This window comes from Thermobia domestica, chromosome 12 (genome assembly GCF_964235325.1).
Source record: "Thermobia domestica chromosome 12, izTheDome1.hap1.1, whole genome shotgun sequence".
Lineage (NCBI taxonomy): Eukaryota > Metazoa > Arthropoda > Insecta > Zygentoma > Lepismatidae > Thermobia > Thermobia domestica.
The window spans coordinates 171,148,618-171,168,084 of record NC_137465.1 but is presented as its reverse complement, the minus strand read 5'-3'; the positions used below and the strand labels follow the sequence as shown (position 1 = coordinate 171,168,084).

General features: G+C 34.0%; 1 protein-coding gene across 2 annotated transcripts in view; it reads left to right on the top strand.

Annotated features, from left to right (window-relative positions):
* The window catches only part of C15 (homeobox protein C15), a 189,826-nt gene that overhangs the window by 72,440 nt on the left and 97,919 nt on the right, over positions 1–19,467 (top strand). The gene's annotated exons all lie outside the window — the stretch shown is intronic.

The following is a 19,467-nucleotide window of genomic DNA, read 5'->3' as shown; positions in this document are numbered from 1 at the left end:
CTATATCCCGATTCTTTATTGTGTCGTTTATCTCTTCGTTCTGATTCTCCAGGTTTCTTGTTCATTAATTGGTCCGTAAATTTGCCTTACTATTTTTCTTTCGAAAGTTCTAAGATTTTTCTCAATTTCTTTAGTCAGTGGTCGTGTTGCAGAACAACATGTTACTACTGGTCTTTCTAGTAATACTAATGTTTTGTATATTCTCATTTTTGTTCCTCTACTTATGTTTTTACTTTTTAGCAACTTCAAGTTTGCGTGGTATGCTTTGTTGCCTAGTTGTATTCTTTCCTTGACTGTGTCTTTTATGGAGTTCTTATCTGTAAATGTCAGGCCTAAATATTTAAACTTATCTACTTTTTCGAATTCTTTACCTTCTATTATGGTTGATTTTTGGTTTCTTTCAGTTGTGTACGATGTTGTGATCATGTGCTTTGTTTTCTTTATATTAGTTCGCAGTCCTATCTTGTTAACATCTTTCTCTGGCTTTATGTATATTTTCCTCGTGTTTTTCTCTATGCGTGTTACTATGGCTCGTAAGCTCATATTTGCATAGTTTTCGTGAATATTATTCGTCCTCTATCTATGACGAACATTCAGCTAGTATTATAATATTCCAAACTTTTTGTAATGCGTATCTTCTATTCGAATGTATACAAAATTCTTATGAAAAATTCTCTTTTAAAATTCAGACTTTTGTTGTTGTTGTTAATATGAGAAACAAAGAATTCTATGTAATGTTTTGTTTTGTTCAATAATGGCAAAATGCAGTTCATTTATGCATTTTCATTATACTCTCAGTCATTTCAAAGGATATAAGAAATTAATGTCGATATTCTCTATGAAAATTATACAGGTATAACTATATTACAATGCAGGTACTGAATCGTAAAAATGTTAACTGTAGTGAAAAAGAACAAGAAAAGACAAAAAAATAATCTAAGTACTTTAGTTCTTGTAAAACCAACTTTACTGTTATCAGCACCTGAAAAGACAATAGCTAACAGCCTTACAATGGACAATTGTCCATGTGCACTCCCCTCCTCTTCATTTCCTAATGGAAAGAATGTGACCAGTGATTACCACGTATGGTGCATGTAGTCAAGTTGAAAATTGATGCATATGTGAGTTGAAAATGCATATGTGAGTACGATAACAAAAAATACATAATTACAAATAATTATCGTTTTTTCAGGAACTATTAAGATAGTGAAGTTTTCTTTTTAAAAATAAAAACTATGTGATTATAAACAGGAAGTAATATGTCATGAATATAATGTTTTTTTTTTTTCATATTTGGTTAAGAGTACAATAGTAACAAAGGAGAAAAATACACGGTAACCATAAAGGGAAGAAAAAACGAAGTAAATCCAAAATTAACTTCCAGTCCTTAGTATAGTGCATTATCATAGAGTACTGTATGATAGCAAACTAGATAAAGTAAAAAAAAAAAAAAAAAAAAATAGTTGCACTTTTTGTTGCTCACCACGAAATACTACTTTCATGTAATAAACGCGCTTTTAGAACAGACGCATTCCAAGGTTTTCAGCCCTATTGTCTTGTCTTCTTCACCATTATCGGTGTTTATAAATTAGGTGCATCAGTCATCAGGCCAAGTATGCTAAACATACGAGTTTTAGTGAATTACTAATATAGAAATTGAAATACTTATTGAGTAGAATGTATAAAAAGTTTACAAATGGCGAACGACGCCATTTGCAATTTTTTGGTTGACTTGTAGGTCGTAATGCCAGAATTATATCCTCTAGAGTCCTGTCACTAAGAGGTCCAAATTTTATTTTTGTAACTATTGCTTGAAATATGATGATTGTTGATGCCATTTAATGAACAAAATTAGTGATAAACACAGGTGCGAGGTACACAAACGTTACAAAGCAGTTTCTACTACGATGCAAGTCTCAGACTAGAAGCAATAAATAAATAAATAAATAAAATAAAATAAAATAAAATAAAAAATAAAAAGTAAAATAAAATAAAATAAAATAAAAGCTAGAGGTGTACATATGTGCACCTATGGATTGAAGAGGATATATTAGAGTAATTGAAAAAAAAATGTTTCTATGAAATCATAGTTCTGTATATAAAATGTCAAGATCAGGTAACTGAAAGAATTGTCACAATAAGGTTGTATAATTGTTAAAATCGAGAAGTTTCAGCGGGATAAAGAGGGTCAGTTATCCAGATGATCAGGGTGAAAAATTTGGGAAAAGTGAAAAAAATAAATAGAAGAAAAGTGTGTAAAATATTTGTGGGTGTATGTAGATGTATTTGTTGATAAGTGTAAATATGTATGGATAGTGTAAAGTGTTGAATTTCATTTATTCCCATTCTTCTTAACACCACTAGGGGACGTTGTTACTTGCCGTACTCTCCTTCAGCCTTATTCATTTCTTATCCATTCTCCACATAAGATTTTTTTAAGAGGACGGAAGAAAATATAGCTAAGTATATGGAAGTATTGTGTAGCATTTTCTGTGCTTAAATAAATGTATTAGATAGAAATTAACTTGTCTAATGCTAATTGGAAATGTCAGTCCTAAAATGCTTGTATTGAAAGCGAGAACATATTAGCCTACATATTGTGTTATTTTATAATTGGTGGATGCTATTAGAATTGAAGAACATGGCTGAGTACCAAAAGTTAGATACATATTGCCTTACTCTGAGTATTAATCCCTAACTGGATTTTATCTTTATCAACAGTAGGCAGAAACTTTTCTTTTGGAGACACTTTCTTCATAGAACATAGATACGAAATGTCATATCTTGATAATATTGGGTATCTCTCCATTGTGTTGGAAAAGCAACCTGACTTTAAACGGGAAACACGTGTCTGTCACGATATCCTGGAATGTTATACAACCTTGCTTAAATGATTTGTATTGTTGGTTGTAGAAAAACAAGGGAGACAATGAGAATTCCTTATAAAAAACGGCAATCGTCTCAATGCGTCACGCTAATTTCAAATAGTGAAAGTTATGTTAATAGATGTCGCTACTTCTAGACTGACGCTAACAGATGCAGGATTGTTGTGTATAATGAAGTCCTTGAATAATCGTATTAAAGAATATAGTGTGAAATTTGGAATGTTTGGTGAGCGCGCTAAAAGATAAAAAGTTAAATATAACCAATTAATTATTTTAATTAAGCACGATTTTAACGTACAGTACAACAGCGAGCCAAAATATTGGGTGTAACAACTCCCTTAAAATAAATGAATAACTTTTGAAGAGTTATTGGGTTTTCAGTTGTGACGAGCATAGGCTACCGTACTTTTCAATGCTTGGGATCGTATATCATACAGTACAATGTGTCAATGTGGATAACAGAATCTATATAAGATTGAACATGTATGTAACATTTATCTATAGAATATATAACATGTATAGACTTTGTAAGCCTAATCAATATAGAAACAAGAATTTAAGGAATGAACCAAAAAATGCATCAAAAGATTGCGATCTTAGCCAATAATTATGTTTTGGATCAGGGGCCATTCAAAACTTTTGAACGGCCTCTAAATCGAGTTTTCGTATTTTCTACGGAATAAGTACATCATACTGAGTTAAGTGATAGTTTTGGTTTGGCTGCACTGTATGTAGTTCTCCAGATAATCTTATAAGATCTACAAGAAAAATTTTTTGATTGAAATATATTGGATCTTTTGATCTCAAAAAATAAGCCATACAATACTTATTTATTATCTCAAAACACCGAACTACATCCACTAACATATACATATACATACACACATATATAATTCCGATCCACAAATAATCCAATTATTTCAGGCACACAAAGATCATTCAATCTGTTTAATCCAGAAATATCCGAACAACTCCTCAATCGGTTTGGCCAACCTCATAACAGGGTATGTAACCCACACCACATCTTTTTTAACCTACGCCGAAATTATCATTTATCTCAAAAAGTAACGTCAGTAAAATACGTTGTTTCATCTCAATTTAAAAAATCAGTTAAAGCAACATATTTACTGCCGCATATGCAATGTGTTGCAAGTTTAAGCATAGTTATGCGTAAAGGCGCCCCGCAACAAAGATCAATCAATCCGTAGAAGGAAAATGAGTAATGTTTTTCTAACGGACAGAGATTTACGAGAACCGTTCATTACATCGGAGAAAGTGACGTCAATTCTCAGAACGTATTTCGCCTTCTTTGGAAGGCATTTATCAGTTTGCAATTTGGTTTAAACACACCTTACAAATTACACTCATTTTAAAGACTTGACCCATTTCCAATTACAAAAGACAGCGAAGAAAAGAAAAGAAAAGAAATAAATGTTTAAAAATTAACCAAAGAGAAGAAAGAAATTTGTGTAGGCAAGAATATTGTATTTTTTCCTCCATTTTGTCGTCAAAAGCCGTTTTATGATTAGAGAGTTTTAGTAGTTAACAATGCACAAAAATCGTCGTTAATTTTCTGTGCAAATAGAAACTAATTTTGGTTTCTACGAAACATCAGTTAACTGTTGAGTTACCTTCTGTTTATTTAGCGCAACAAAAGGATGTTTAAAGATTCCATAGAAATTACAAACACACTCACACAGCTCATAGTTGTTTGAAATTCTTAGCAATTTTTCTTTCTGTATTGCTGTTTTTCTTTTGCTGAGTGAAAACAAGATTGCTAATTTGCTTGAAAGCTACTTATATCTTTGTGGAATTATTACTGTTTTAGATGCTTGCTATTGATTTAAAATTGTAACTAAACAAACACACTGACGTTGCAGCCCATAGAGAGCTATTATCAGTATTGTTCAAATGGATGGCAGTGTCTCGATTATGCTGTATTTTTAAGCTTCCTATATTTAAGATTTACCTCTTCATGAAGTCCATTGTCTCATGATGCTGGCTCACACAAAAAAGTTTTGTATCACAACCAGAATCGAATATGGTATCGAAAGATACATGGTAGACATTGTGCTACATCCAGGAACACGATGTCAAGTAGATGGAGAACGAATGTTGCCACAGCCCCTACGCCAGAGGTTCCCAACCTTTTTTTTGGGGGGTATGTCCCATCTAGGCTCCTCTAAAAGTCATGTCGTCCCCACTGTGAACGTTTTCTTAACGGCACTACTTATTTTATTCAATGGGTTTATGACAATGAAATAAATGTGAGAAAAACTTAGAGCATAAAATAGCTACAACAAAAAAATATGACAAAAGAAGAACAGAAATAACTTAATTAAAATAAAATCAAAATTGATTTTCTTTAACCCTCATGAAGTTTGTAACAATGTATTTTCGAAACAACTTATAAGCCTACGTTACTTCATCTGTCATTAGGTATCTATAGAAGGGGGTGATGACGAGTCCTTTATTTTATGATTTTACAACCGAATTGGGTTTATCTAGTTCGAAATCATTTGTATATTGTTTTGTTATAGTAATGCAAAATGTTTAAGTTGTAAAATTATAAATTAAAGCAGTCTTCACCGTCTTTTGTGTTTATATAAATATATAAATGTCTATAAAGAAAGAAAAAAATATTTTTTCTATCTATTTAAAAAAAGCTAATTTCCATTTCTTTTTCGTGTTATAAATTGTTCAACCTACCGAAAGTCTCGAATTTACTTACTAAACAATCAAATTGCCCTCAGAGGGGTGTGTTGTCTCCAACATTGGGAATCGCGAAGTTAATCCATTTAAGAAAAAGTATTAAGTTTACGATTTCAATTCGTTTTCAGGATTCAAAATATTTAGAGATGATGAATTGTTATTTGAGTCATTATTTTTTAAAGACATTTCTACGACTGTACAACAATTATTAATGTCGCAAAGTGCACTCATGATGGGTTATCACCATCATTGGTATGAAAAAGTTAAGGTTGGCGCAAGCTCTTCCAATAGAAACACGCATACACTTTCCGAGATATCACTTCCAAGACCTTTTCGAGTCAAGATAGGATTTAATTCTTGTATCGTAGACAACTTTACCTGCTGGAACATGGAGGAGAAAACTATTGATCTTTTATGTGCAGAAATATGTACTTAAACAGATTATTTTCAATTTCAAATTAAATAAATAAATAAATAAATAAAAGGAAAAAGTATAACCGAACATGCACTTTTGCGGCAAACTGAGCTTTAGCACGGTTATAACCAGCGAGCAAGCGCTTTAGAATTGAATCTCTAGGAATGAAGATATGGAGCAAATACTAAGACGTAATTTTAGGCAGGCAAAATAACAGTGGCGGATCCAGGGGGCGATCGGGGCGATCGCCTCCTCCCCCAGAAGAGGAAACTTTCTTATATATATGAATAAAACCCATCCCAGAGTTTGGAGCTCTTAAAAGTAGCTCTAAGTAGCAGTATTACAACCCATCGCTCCCCCAGAAGTCTTTCCTGGATCCGCCCCTGCAAAATAAACGATAAAAGATACGTATTTTCGTCTTAGGTATGTGCAACTCTGATACTTATTACACTTGAGTCTACTTGTATAAACATGTACAGAAAAAGGACAAAAAATGCTTCTGTGTGCCAAACTATGGATTAAGACATATTATTACTTCACGGTTTAACTGCTGTTATATTTTAATTCATTTGAATCACGCCATGAATAGAATAAAAAAAAGTATATTTGATTTCTTATGTAAGAAGGAATACAGGAGATGTATTTTGTATTTAATCACATTCTTAGATGCTCTTAACAAGGCAGGATGAACACACACGACCGCAAGCAAGACACACATTAATGTGACAGTTGACAAAAGTGCTTTCGTAGTTTCATTGGCTGTGTGCGGGCAACTGTTCCCTCCATTAAGAAGTTAATGTAACACTTCGCAGGAACTCTGAAATGGGTTTCGAAGCGCCACACATCTGTGTTATCAGCCAAATGTCTAGCCAGGTAAAGAGGCTTTCGTTGTTGGAGTGCATGTTTTCGTCACGGGTTGAGGTTTCCCTAAAAATCCATTCGTCTTTCCTTTTCTATACGCTATATACTATCACTTCACAAGCTTCTACTTTCCATTTTTTTTCCCTGTCCCTTCTTCCGTCTATGTTGATAGTACATTCTTGTTTTCTACCTGATCCGATTGGGCCTACCGCTACGAATTCATTAGCTGCGTATACAGACATGACACACTCAACGCTCTTTACATTTATAAATTCTGTTTTCCAGTCAAACGATCTTAGTACAAAAAAAAAAAGTCATAAACAATTCTAAATGAAGAACAAAAAGATTATTTTTCAATGAAAATGGGATTTTCTTTGAGGAACGAAAAGGAAAAAATCAACCGAAATAAATGATCGACAACATTAATACTGAAATTCTTGTCAAAGGAATTTTCCTTTTTAATTAAAACTTCAGATAATCTATGTCTTTCGTAGCATATTAAGTTCTTAAGAATATTCATTTTTTTTTACTTGTTTGTTTGCTGGATTCTCATTTACGGTACAAAGAGAAAAAAAACTTGTTATCGATGACTATAATGTTTTAGCGCCTTAGAAGAAACTCTGAAGAATATATACTTACTTAGTGACCAACGCTAGCTATGAGACTTCTTACTTAAATGAAGACCTTTGCTGTGATTGGAGTAGCCGACTAGAATTAAAAAGTTATATTTTTAATTCATAAGACTAAAGTTCTGCAGAAATCGAGAAATGAAAAGAATGGCTTTCAAAAGCTATGTTATGCGTAAGTATGGAAAGGCATATAGGACCAAATTTCTGTCTGACCGTTTGTCGACATGTATCGAAGCAAAAAGGGGAGGGAGAGAGCGAAAAATGAATTTTTGATCTAGGTTCAAACCGCAGAAAACCAAAAATAGGTTTCCGTTATTCCTCTACTTAAAATATTATTCCTATCGTGATTTAAAATGAAATCTTTCAGTATGTCTCACGATAATACCGTCTGGGCTAAAGAAGACGGTGATGATGAGAAATGAATGAAATGGTGAAATGAAGAAAGAGAGGGGAAATGGGAAAAGCCCAAGAAAAACTCAAGCACACTGTGTTTGTCTACCTCAAAGTTTACTTAGTTCGAATTGGGATCGAACCAAGTTTAAGCATCAGAGGTAAACGCTCTACCACTGAGCCATCGCGGCCTCTATTGTGATGCAGTTTTTATATCATGCTATACATATAGGAAATACAGTTTCCAAACTGATTGGTAAATTCTGGGATTGTAATTTTTGACGACGGTTTCCGAGTAGGAAGCTTACAAATAAATAAAAGACAATGAAATGTCTCTTTCATGACACCGAAAAAGATCTTATGGTTGCTCACGAGACGGAGCAGAACTTTCGTGATGCTTTACGCCGACGAAACAAAGCTTTTCCACAGATGCACTTTCCGAGACGAGACAACACTTTCATGACGCCTTTCAGAGACGAGACAGCCTGAATTCTTGTCTCGAAGGTAATCTTTCCTTTGAAACCGTGCATCGTGCATTACAGAGAGTCATTTAATTTGCAGCATAGCAGCTATGATGAAAAATTCAATCTTTTAGTGCATGATATATAAATAACTATATGATACGCAACCTGCAAATTATATACCTGAAATGAAATGAGAAAATAGGCTTAGTGCTAGCGTTTAACAAAAGAGAAAAAAAAAACGTAAACATGAAAGATATAGCAACCGGTACATTTTACTAAGCTATGTGTAAATTTAAAAGGGAAATTATATGGGTGAATGTAAAATCTTATGAGTAGTCTTTGAGACATTGAGAAAATCTCATTTTGTTGTACTAAAAAGTATGTCATTCTTTGCTATTATTAATTGAGAGTCTTTATTCTACTAGAAAACATTGTTTCTTTATTTATACATTTTGTATGAAAAAAAAATAGACTATAGTTACTTGTGTCCTCCTAGCGATGATACTGAAACTCTTAACAATGGCATAGGTTGTCCAAACATTTATGCCGATATTAGTTGTATACTACTACTTGATGTCCAGTTAGCTCATCAATTCCTTACTATTCAGTTTCGTAGTTTAATACTATCTTAAAGAACAAATGTAAGTTATTTTCTGTTGAAAAAAAAAATGAAATGAAATATTTAAGTTCAATGTCTCATGGTTATGCACCAAGGCTAAAGGAGACGGTGATGATGAGAAGTGAATGAACTGGTGGAATGAAGAAAATGGGATGAAACGAGAGAACCCCCAAAACAACCACACATACGATGTTTGTCAATTACAAGGCTCACTTGGAACGAGCTGGGATCGAACGAAGGACCCCATGCACCAGAGGTGAACGCTCTACCACTGAACCACCGCCTCCCCCATTTTTTTCTTTTGTAAATACTGGAGTTCAAATATAATTAACCACTTAGCGATCAACTTATACAGAAAAATCTTCCCAAAAAAAGTCATACATATTTTTTTTTTAAAAAAATCACTTCATATTTGAAATCTATTATAAATGTTTCCTCTCATAACCAACGTGTGGAAAAGAATGGTGACAATTAGCTTGGTCGAGCGAAAAATGAATGAGAGGGTGTTAGAAATGATGGGGAAGAAAAGGACAATTTTAGATATTATTGGAAGAAGAAGAAGAAGAGAAACTGGTTGGGACATTGGCTAAGTAGAAGCTTACTTACTGAAGGGTATAGTGGCAGGGAAGAGAGGGAGAGAGTGAAGGAGACTACAATTAATGGACGATATCAAATCAGAAAAATCGTAAATGAATGAACACGAAGAGGTTAACGGAAGACTGTGGGTCATGAAAGCTTCTCAGTTGTGCCAAGTGGCAAAATACTTACGATGATGATGATAACCAACACACCCATCTGGTGTTAAATAAACGAACTAAAAGGTAATACGTTTCAATGCAATGGAAAACCCACTCTGTACAACGATTTATATCAAGAGGAAATATTTAGGACTAATCCAAATCGGATTGTAAGAAGAAACAATGCTCGAAGTAATTCGGATTGATCCATTTCTACATATTATCTACCACGTAATAATTCGGGTTTGATCAAGAAAGTGGTTAAGAATAATTCATACGTGGATATTACATGAAGGAAGCGTTGTCGCAGAAAATTTGAGAATTATTGGTTTGCATGCCTATCTTTCTTCTATTATGTTCATCGGATGTTAGGCAAAATCCTACTCTTTAATATTAAAGATATGATCAAAAGTAACATTTTAAAGTTTATGTGAGAGGTTATAGTTTCAGTTTAAGCCAATTTTATTTTTCCTATTTTGCCTATTTCGCTCCTTCCTCCTTAAACAATCGCTTTAGTGCTTAATGTTGCCTACTCTATGCATTTTTATTTAAAATAAGACTTTATTAGAAAAATAAATAATTTAGTGTTTCAAGAAAGGATCCTGCCTCTTCCGAGAAATATAAGTGCTGTTTGTAGTAATAAGATGCCGTAAAACTTTTGGACTCCTATCTGTACTGATAAAGTTCTGTAATACTTTGGGCTGCTGTGTATACCGATAAGTGTATAAAATTTGGACTGTTATGTGTAGTGATAAAGTGCTGTAGAGAATGTATTTAACTAATATGCATGGTACATATGTCAAGCTTCGTTTTTATATATACAGTAAAAGAAGATATTAACAAACAGGTATATTTCTATATTCTTTTAATATAGTATCTTCATTATTTCGAGTTAGTTTAGTGTCTATTTTACTGCCTATTTGCCAACTTATTTTGCAGGTTTTTAATTTCTAAACATCCGGGGTCATATGCAGAGTAGTTCTGACGCGTGATTAGTGCCATACTAAACAGTTCGACTAACATATGTTCCCTGCAGTAGTCAGGCCTTTAGTATGACACTAATCATACGTCAAAATGACTCTGCATAAGGCCTCCGGTCTCTAATTATAAGCTTTAACACCCTTAATCTTATAATCTGAGGTTTGGGATATCAAGATTTCTATGCTCTAATAACATGCGTATCCTTTATGTTCATTTTATGTAAAGATCACTCAATAGTACAGCATTTATTCCCCATGTTAGTTGTACAGAATTACTGCCTCACGTGTTCGTCGAAGGGAAAAAGAGTTTTTCTTAGCCAGCTTATCTTTGCGGTCTTTATTACTGACGAGAGCTGTTGATTTTCTTCTTTTAGCGAAGAACCCACGAGCTCATCCCTCCATCTCTGATGCTCCTAATGGATGAGAGTTTGAGCAGCGACGACTGATGGATGAAATCAGTGATGAAACGAGAAAGGTGACGGGAAAAAATACACAGCAACAACTTAACCACCAATCTTTCATCGATGCGTTCTTCTCCTGTGACAGGCCTTCATACACGAATGAAACAACATAAGCTGTGTTAACAGAACACTGTTATATGTGCTCTTGAATTTCTCTTTTCTCGCTATATCTTCAAACCGTTGATAAAATTGACAAGCTTATCTATAAGATACATTGTTAATTTGCATTGTGTTTATTTTTTTATACTGTAGCTAGTTGAAATGACTCTTCTTCGCATGGATTTATGGAAAGTACCTCAACTCCTCCCAATTAAGATACATATTTCAAGGAAAGTCTAATAACAGAAATCCGTAAGTCACCTCCTTCCGAAACACCATGCCTATGGGAACTGAACTTGCACTTAAACGGCATCGGGAGTGCCACTATGTAACTCAGCGACTCCAAAAACTATGGATTGGGCATTAATATTGGTCGTTTTCAAATTATTTTTTTTACATATCACCACTCCTCTCATTCCCCATGTCGATAGGGAATGAATTTAGAGTTAAACGGCATCGGGGGTGTCACCTGTATCTCAACGACCCCGAAAACTATAGTTTGAAAACTAATATAACTTGTTTTTACTATTTTTACATGCCATTCCTTCCCATTCTCACCTAGTGATAATTTCAGAAAGTTTTCTCTGGGGGTGACTTTCATTACATAGGGGTGAAAGTAGAACTGCGAAAATACTGGTAGCCCACGTTGAGCACGATTGTAGATATACCCTGAAGGAATTCCTCCCAAACGATTCCGTTAAATTATCACTGCTCCAACCGCCACCTCCACGCCGATGTGCAATTAATTAAAGTTAAATCAAAAGAACCTCCTGTAATACAAACAAAAAATTCAAACACGTTTTACCCAGAAATATGAACCCCGTTGCTTTGAAATCCGAACACGCAGCACATTTTTCGTGTTGTTTGTGCGTACGTTATCCGTACGCTTGGACCATCTCTTTTATATTATTTACCGAATATAAATAACAACTTCGTGTATAACGTCATTGATTCTAAAATATCATTTTTGTTCGAGTATTATTATTATTTGTTAATACAGGATTTGACAATGTAATCCAATGTATTTACAGCTGCAATCATCTTGAAGAACCGAGTTCGTGAGATCCAGGAACGGGTTAATCCGGTTCTTATTAATATAAACGGATAAAAATTGTCTTGAAACTCGAGAGATTTTGAACTGAAACGGCGTTCTGGAATGGATTAAAATCCGTATTCCATGGAATCAATTTACTAATGTTTTAATTTAACTTCAGTTTCTAACACTCATAACTTCATATTTTACACTACCTCTCTTGTTAATCTATTTGTAAAGAGCTCATCAGGGCCGTAACTTGTGGATGGGAGGAAGGACGACTGCCCTCACATTTAAGTTCCCGCCCTTCGGAGCTCACTTCAAGACAAAACTTTCTTACTGCACGCGATACTATACAAATATGAATATGTGAATGAAGCATGCAAGAGGTTTACCACATCCTCCCAAAATATCTCAAAATATCTGTGATCTGGGGTCATTTCAGTAAACTGTCTACTACTTGAATCACTAGAAATAATACACAGGGTGTTTCAAAACAACACCGAAAACGTTTGGGAGGTGATTTCCGACACCAAGATAAGACAAAAGGTATAGACCAACCTGGGTGCACAAATGCTTCCATTCGGAGTTAAAGACTGCCGAAAACGTAAAAAAAGGGAACATTAAAGGTCCATAGATCCAATACTGTAATCGGGTCAAGACTTCATTCAGGAATTAATATGTGCACTATCCAAAAATACATGTTTCAGAATCCTAGGGTACTCATGCAATAGTTTTTATAGAGGTGTTTGGCTACAGGCATATAACTTGAAATACTCATCAACTACCTCTATAAAAATTGTTGCGGAAGAACCGCAGGATTCTGAAACTTGGATATTTGTATAGGGCACATACTAGTTCCTAAGTGAAATCTTGACCCGACTACGATAGGACCATAGTATAGGAGCTATGGACCTTTAAAATTCATTTTTCCACGTTTTCGGCAGCCTATAGCTCCGAAACTAAGCATTTGTGTACCCAGGTTGGTCTATACTTTTTGTTTTATCTTGGTGTCGAGAATCACCTCCCAAACCTTGTCGGTGTTGTTTTGAAACACCCTGTATATTAATAAGTCTTTAATTTGGGTCAAATATTGCCACCTCATGCAATGGGCCCCCAAAAGAACTGATAATAATTTGAAACACTGTTACTGTCCCATCATGTGAATAACTTATATTTCCCTAAGATAAAGCATAAATGTATCTAGGACCTACTTCAGCGAAACCCTACTTGGACCTCTAGAAGTAATTAAAATGTTTATTAAGGTTTTTAATTTTAGGGACCCAAATATCGTATTTCATATTTTGATAAGAGCTCAACTTTATATTTTTCTAGGGGGGCATTAATCTTGTTTCCCCTCGAACTCCAGAAAAAGAGCAAAGTTACGGCACTGGAGCTAATGAGATACTTTTAACCAGGTGTAAGCATTTGGCATGTTTCGGCCGAAATTATCTCCGCCTTTGGAACTCCCATCTGTAACTGTACACAAAGGAATGAGCTATGGCTCCCATTAGTAACTGCCGAATGTAAAGTCTAAAATTCTACACTTCAAATATACACAATTTTAACCTAGTTGTAACAGGGAACTTCTGAATTAAATGTCTTAAAACTAATTTTATGCTGTTAATATTTTTTTCTTTCAAGACGCTCAGTTATTTAAATACAAACACGAAATTGCAATGATGGTAACAATTACAAAATCTGATAAAACAATCTCTTGCATACTATCAATCGACATTAGCAACACCATGTCACGAAACTTCGCTCTGAACAACCTTATTGGTGGTTCTTAAGTAATTATTATATGTATGTGTAGATGGCGGCAAAACGCTTGCAGGGACATGGGTTTCGAAGTAAATGCAGAGAAAACTAAATACATGGAAGTGCGTCGGGACCGTAATACAGCAAATTATAAATGCGTTAAAATATTAAATAATACTTTTAATAAAGTGGATAGTTTCAAATATCTAGGATCAATATTAACAGACGAAAATCATATTCACGAAGAAATTAAATGTCGAATAAAAGCAGGGAATTCGTGTTATTATTCGGTTCAAAATCTCTTGTCGTCGCGAATTCTGTCGAGGAATTTGAAGTTTAAAATATACAAAACGATAATCATGCCTGTTGTTCTGTATGGTTGCGAAACATGGTCACTTACTCTGGGGGAAGAACATAGACTGAAAGTATTTGAGAACAAGATCCTGAGACGAATATTCGAACCCAAGAGGAACGGGAATGGGGAATGGCGGAAACTTCATAACGAGGAACAACATAATTTATATGGTTTACCCAACATTGTTAGGGTCGTCAAGTCTAGAAGGCTTAGGTGGGCGGGTCATGTAACTAGAATGGAAGAAAGTAGAAACGCTTTCAAAGTCTTGACTTGAAGACCAATCGGAAAACGACCATTAGGAAGACCTAGGCGCAGATGGGAGGACAATATTAAGATGGATCTCGCAGAGATAGGAATACAAAGTAGAAACTGGATGCAGTTAGCTAAGGATAGATGTCAGTGGAGAGCTTTTGTGAACGCGGCATTGAACCTCCGGGTTCCATAGGCCATAGAGTTATAGAGAGAAAGAGATGGCGGCAAAGTGAAACCACTTGTGGCGCGGTTGCAGTGAGATCAAGATCTCATTGTGGAAAGGAACTGGCTCCAAACATGTAAACTTTTCTTGACCACAAACATATAAACCCAGTATTTTAGTATATAGATTCCTGCCTTTTGGGACTTAAGAAAGTGAGAGCGCTTCAAGCTTCAAGTTGTCGACTGTAAGTTCGCTTGAAATTGGACTGAACCTGGAATCCTTCGTATCAGACATGAGTATTCTACTAATAAACCACTGAACTAGAAATTACCGTTTGCGCTAATGATGGAAGCATACTATCAAAATTGTGAAGTCATTGTATGAATAATTTAATTAGTGTTTAGTGAAATTGATCAACTACCAACTGATGGGAGTATAAAGAGACTTTTGTTCCTGAAGCGTTGATAACATATCAAGAGAAAAAAAATATATAGAAGTGTGCGGTTTCGGGCTTAGGGACCTTGCTGTAGTAAATTCAAATTTATAGTACATACATATGCATACAGTAGTTAAGTTGCTTTCAATCGGCACAATCGTAAGAATTTTCCTTCGCTAGAACAGCACTCCTAAATGTCTTTTGCAAAGTGAATACCTAGTTAATATGTTTCCTATGTTCCTTTGCATCCGATACCAGGTGAAAGTCCTACAGGACAGAAATCCTAAAAACATGAGCATAAGTCTTAAATCTTAAGCCTCCTCACTTCGGAACTTGTGCACCTATATGATGTCTTTTACCTTTGCGATTTAGGACTTATGCAACAAGATAAGTTGTCCATGTTGAGCACTTAAGAAATTGTCCATGTTTAGTTGAATACAGTTTAAGACTAGTGCACAAGACTTCAGCCACAATAGATACATTAAATTTGACGAAAATCGATAACCAAAAACATGAAATAAAAAGAAATTATTTGCTATTTTATTTTCATGTTCTCTTTTCTGATATTAAAATGTGTGCCGGGTTCTCTTCAACATGATGATAGATCTAGGTAGTCCTTATCGTGTGATACGAATCAAGACACCAGCAAAGTTTCACTAAGATTATTCCAGTATCTTCTTAGTTAAATAAGTACATTCATAAGTCCCTTTGTTACCATGGCGTAGTATCATCTTTGACCGCTTATTTAGGTTCTATAACAAGTATTTAAGTCGGGTTTTTTATTGGTCAAGTCAAATATGGACCAAAGTACAGCCGAGATGCGTTTTGGAACCGGATGGCCAACTTGGCAGTGCCAAGTGGGGGCGGAGGTGCGTGACTATTTATTTTTTCTAAGGTAAATTTCAAAAACTTTTCACGCCCTTAGTTTCCAAAATATCAGATTGAAACTTTGCATACGGATTGTGTATACCTTTGGGTAGTTCTCAAATTTTCTTGAGATCCATATGCGAATCCCGGGCTGGTCCCGAGGGGGTGGTTTTTACAGAAAAATTTCCGTTCTTCCCCGATTTTTCGGTTCAGATGTATGATATGGAAATTTGAGTGGTACCATTGGAAAGAGTTCGTTGTATTAAAGAAAATGGCGTTTGAACCATGACTCTAGGTCAAACAGTAATGACGCAGTACAGTTTTAAAGTAATTATATATATATAGCGAGAGAGAGAGAGAGATAAATAGATAGATATAGATATGAAAAAATGGGTCACCTTCAGACTTTCAAAAATTTCTCCCGACGTTAGTTTCCAACATACAAGATTGAAATTTTGCACACGAAGTATGTACACTCATGTCCAAAATTATTGTCGCATGTCTATAAATATTTTATTGTAGGAATATAATTTGGTAACGAATTCGCCCGGTATTTCTTACAATGTTAGTATGTGTATAATCGGCAAAGATGTGTATGTGGCAAATTTCATGTCAAGAGAGCAGTAAATAAGAACAATAAAACGAAAATAAAACTTTATTGTCCATTTAGCAATTTTTTTTTTTTACTCCTTCTAATTTTCGTATTTACAATTCCTATGAAATTTACTATAAATATACATTTCCCGATTATACAATAGTATCAGTATTAAAAGTACCCTGCAAAATCATTATCAAATTATATTCTTACAAGATGACCGTTATAGATATGCGACAACCATTTTGAACATGAATATTTTTTTTATACATAACAACGTATTTTCTTTAAAAAATTCAGATCCCTACGTGAATCCAGGCCCAGCCTAGAGGGGTGCAAAAATTTCATTTTTTTTTCAAAAAATCTCTCGGTTTTACCCGATTTTCTCGTTTCTGGTGTATAATATGGACAAGTGAGTGGTACCGTTGAAAAGTATGCTCTATCCCGAAAAAATAAGGTATGGACGAAGCATGATCCTACGATAAATAGTAAGGAAGCAGTAACTGTTTGAGTGAAAGTCTAAAATTTACCTCAAAAAGTGGAAATCCTAAAAGGATTAACGTTTATATTTCATTTCTGGACTTTCTTTTCTTTTTCTTTCTTTTTTTAAGTAGTTAGTACCTAATACTGTAGAATTTTCTTTTTAATTGAAGTGAAGATAATGTTAACATTTATGCCCAGTTAACTCTTTTATAATCTTCCCTCGTCTGTTTTGAATGATCAAGACCTCCCACAGTTTGCTTACGTTTTATGACATACGATACTGCAGCAGTGTTGCCAGATGAAACTAGCTTATTTATTTATTTCATTCACTTTGAGAACAAAAAAAAATCAGACAATTTAAAATGCTTGTTCTCAAATGTTCTTTGAACACTTTTTCTCTTTTGAAGAGAACCGATTTAATAATTATGACTATTAGAAAAGAAACACACAGAAATTAGTCAATTCATATTTAAAATCACTGATGAATATTATAATACTTGAAGAAAGCAAACTAAATTGATAAATGAATGATTGAACTGAGTTATTTCAATTCCACTTTTGTTAGAATCAATCCAGATATTTAAGAAAAAATATGTTTCAACAAAATATTGCAGGATGTGTGCTTGTTTTGCAGGAAATTGATACATAAGCATTAAAGAAAACACCTTTATTTCAAATTCAATTGCAAGTGAATTGCACATTTCTATTTCTGTTTTAGCATGTTTTTCTGAAGATAATTTTTAGACATTTTTTTAAAATTAAAGATTAACTGGAAGCACCCGTCCTTACCGGGACTTAATTCAGAATCTGGATTAAGAGAGGGGAAAAAATATTCTCATTCCATAGCCAGGGTATTTATCCTGTGCTGTTATGTAAACCGCATGAATGTAATGTTGGTTGCATATGTACATGGCGTTTTTAGAAACCTCGGGAAACGTGTATACACATTTTTGCATAAATTTTGAACCTTCTATAATCCACCTGAGCCAAAAAAAAAAAAAGGCTTCATACGTGATTAGATCTTGGGTACAAAGTTTCTTGGGTCTATGTGACTTCTTTATATATGAAAAGGTGGCAACACACACACAATCTGTTTTGAATGAGCTGAGACAGACACACATATTGTATTATTATTATTATTATTATTATTATTATTATTATTATTATTATTATTACTAAAGACGATCTCTACCTCTATGTGTATAAACAAGGTATTTTTGTTAACGTTCTACGCAGGATCAGAGCCAGTAAGGTAACTTAAGATAAGTAAGGTATGATAAGAAATGGAGAACGCGAATGATCCTATAATTCATATTTATATACATATTTTTTTTGCATTTTGGTTTAATGTAATAATAATAATAATAATAATAATAATAATAATAAACATCAGTGCCCGAAAAATATTTAGATTGTCCTGAATATGGATCTGCTGTCACGTTAATCGTAAGAAGACCAACGACAAATTTGACAAATGTAGTTTCATCTTAAATTTAAAATGACGTGTATATATATATATATATATATATATATATATATATATATATATATATATATATATATATATATATATGTACATCATTTGAGGAGAACAGGAGTACAAGTTTGAGAAACATTAGTTTTTAAAAAAATATGTGCTAATATATTAATTAAAAACGTGAAAGTCTCAGTGGACAATCTTGTTTCCCTCCGCCCCTCGTCTGTCAAAATGTGAAAAGATACTACTGGTATATACGAAAACCTACTGCAGTCAATTTGAAATACCAGCTGTATGTATAATGTCTTACTTTTCCATGAATATCCGAAAGTTTTTAGATGATTTGGTAACTACTTCGTAAGGCCTTTAGTAGGACTATATCTATTGTTTTACACCGAATCATATGATACAATACGCTAGGGTTACTATACGTCAACATTTATGCGGACATGTACGCATTTTGAGAGTAAATATTTCCTCCACATACATTTTCCGAACATATTGTCACATTGTTTTGTGGACGTATTATTATATTTAAATGGGTAAATCTAGTCACAACGTGCTTCTATTTTTTTTTTTTTTTTATCATTGTGCTTATTATATACTGTCAGTATATCAGCCAGGTACGGAGAACAGTACATTCTAAATAGAGTTAGCCAGATAGAAGTACGTCTACATTTCTGGCATTTCAAAATTTATAGCACTACAATATGCATTGCTGCTTGAAATGTGCGTTTGATGCATTCTTTATTCTACGTGCAGAAAAACAAATTGCAAGTGAGGCCTCCAAAAT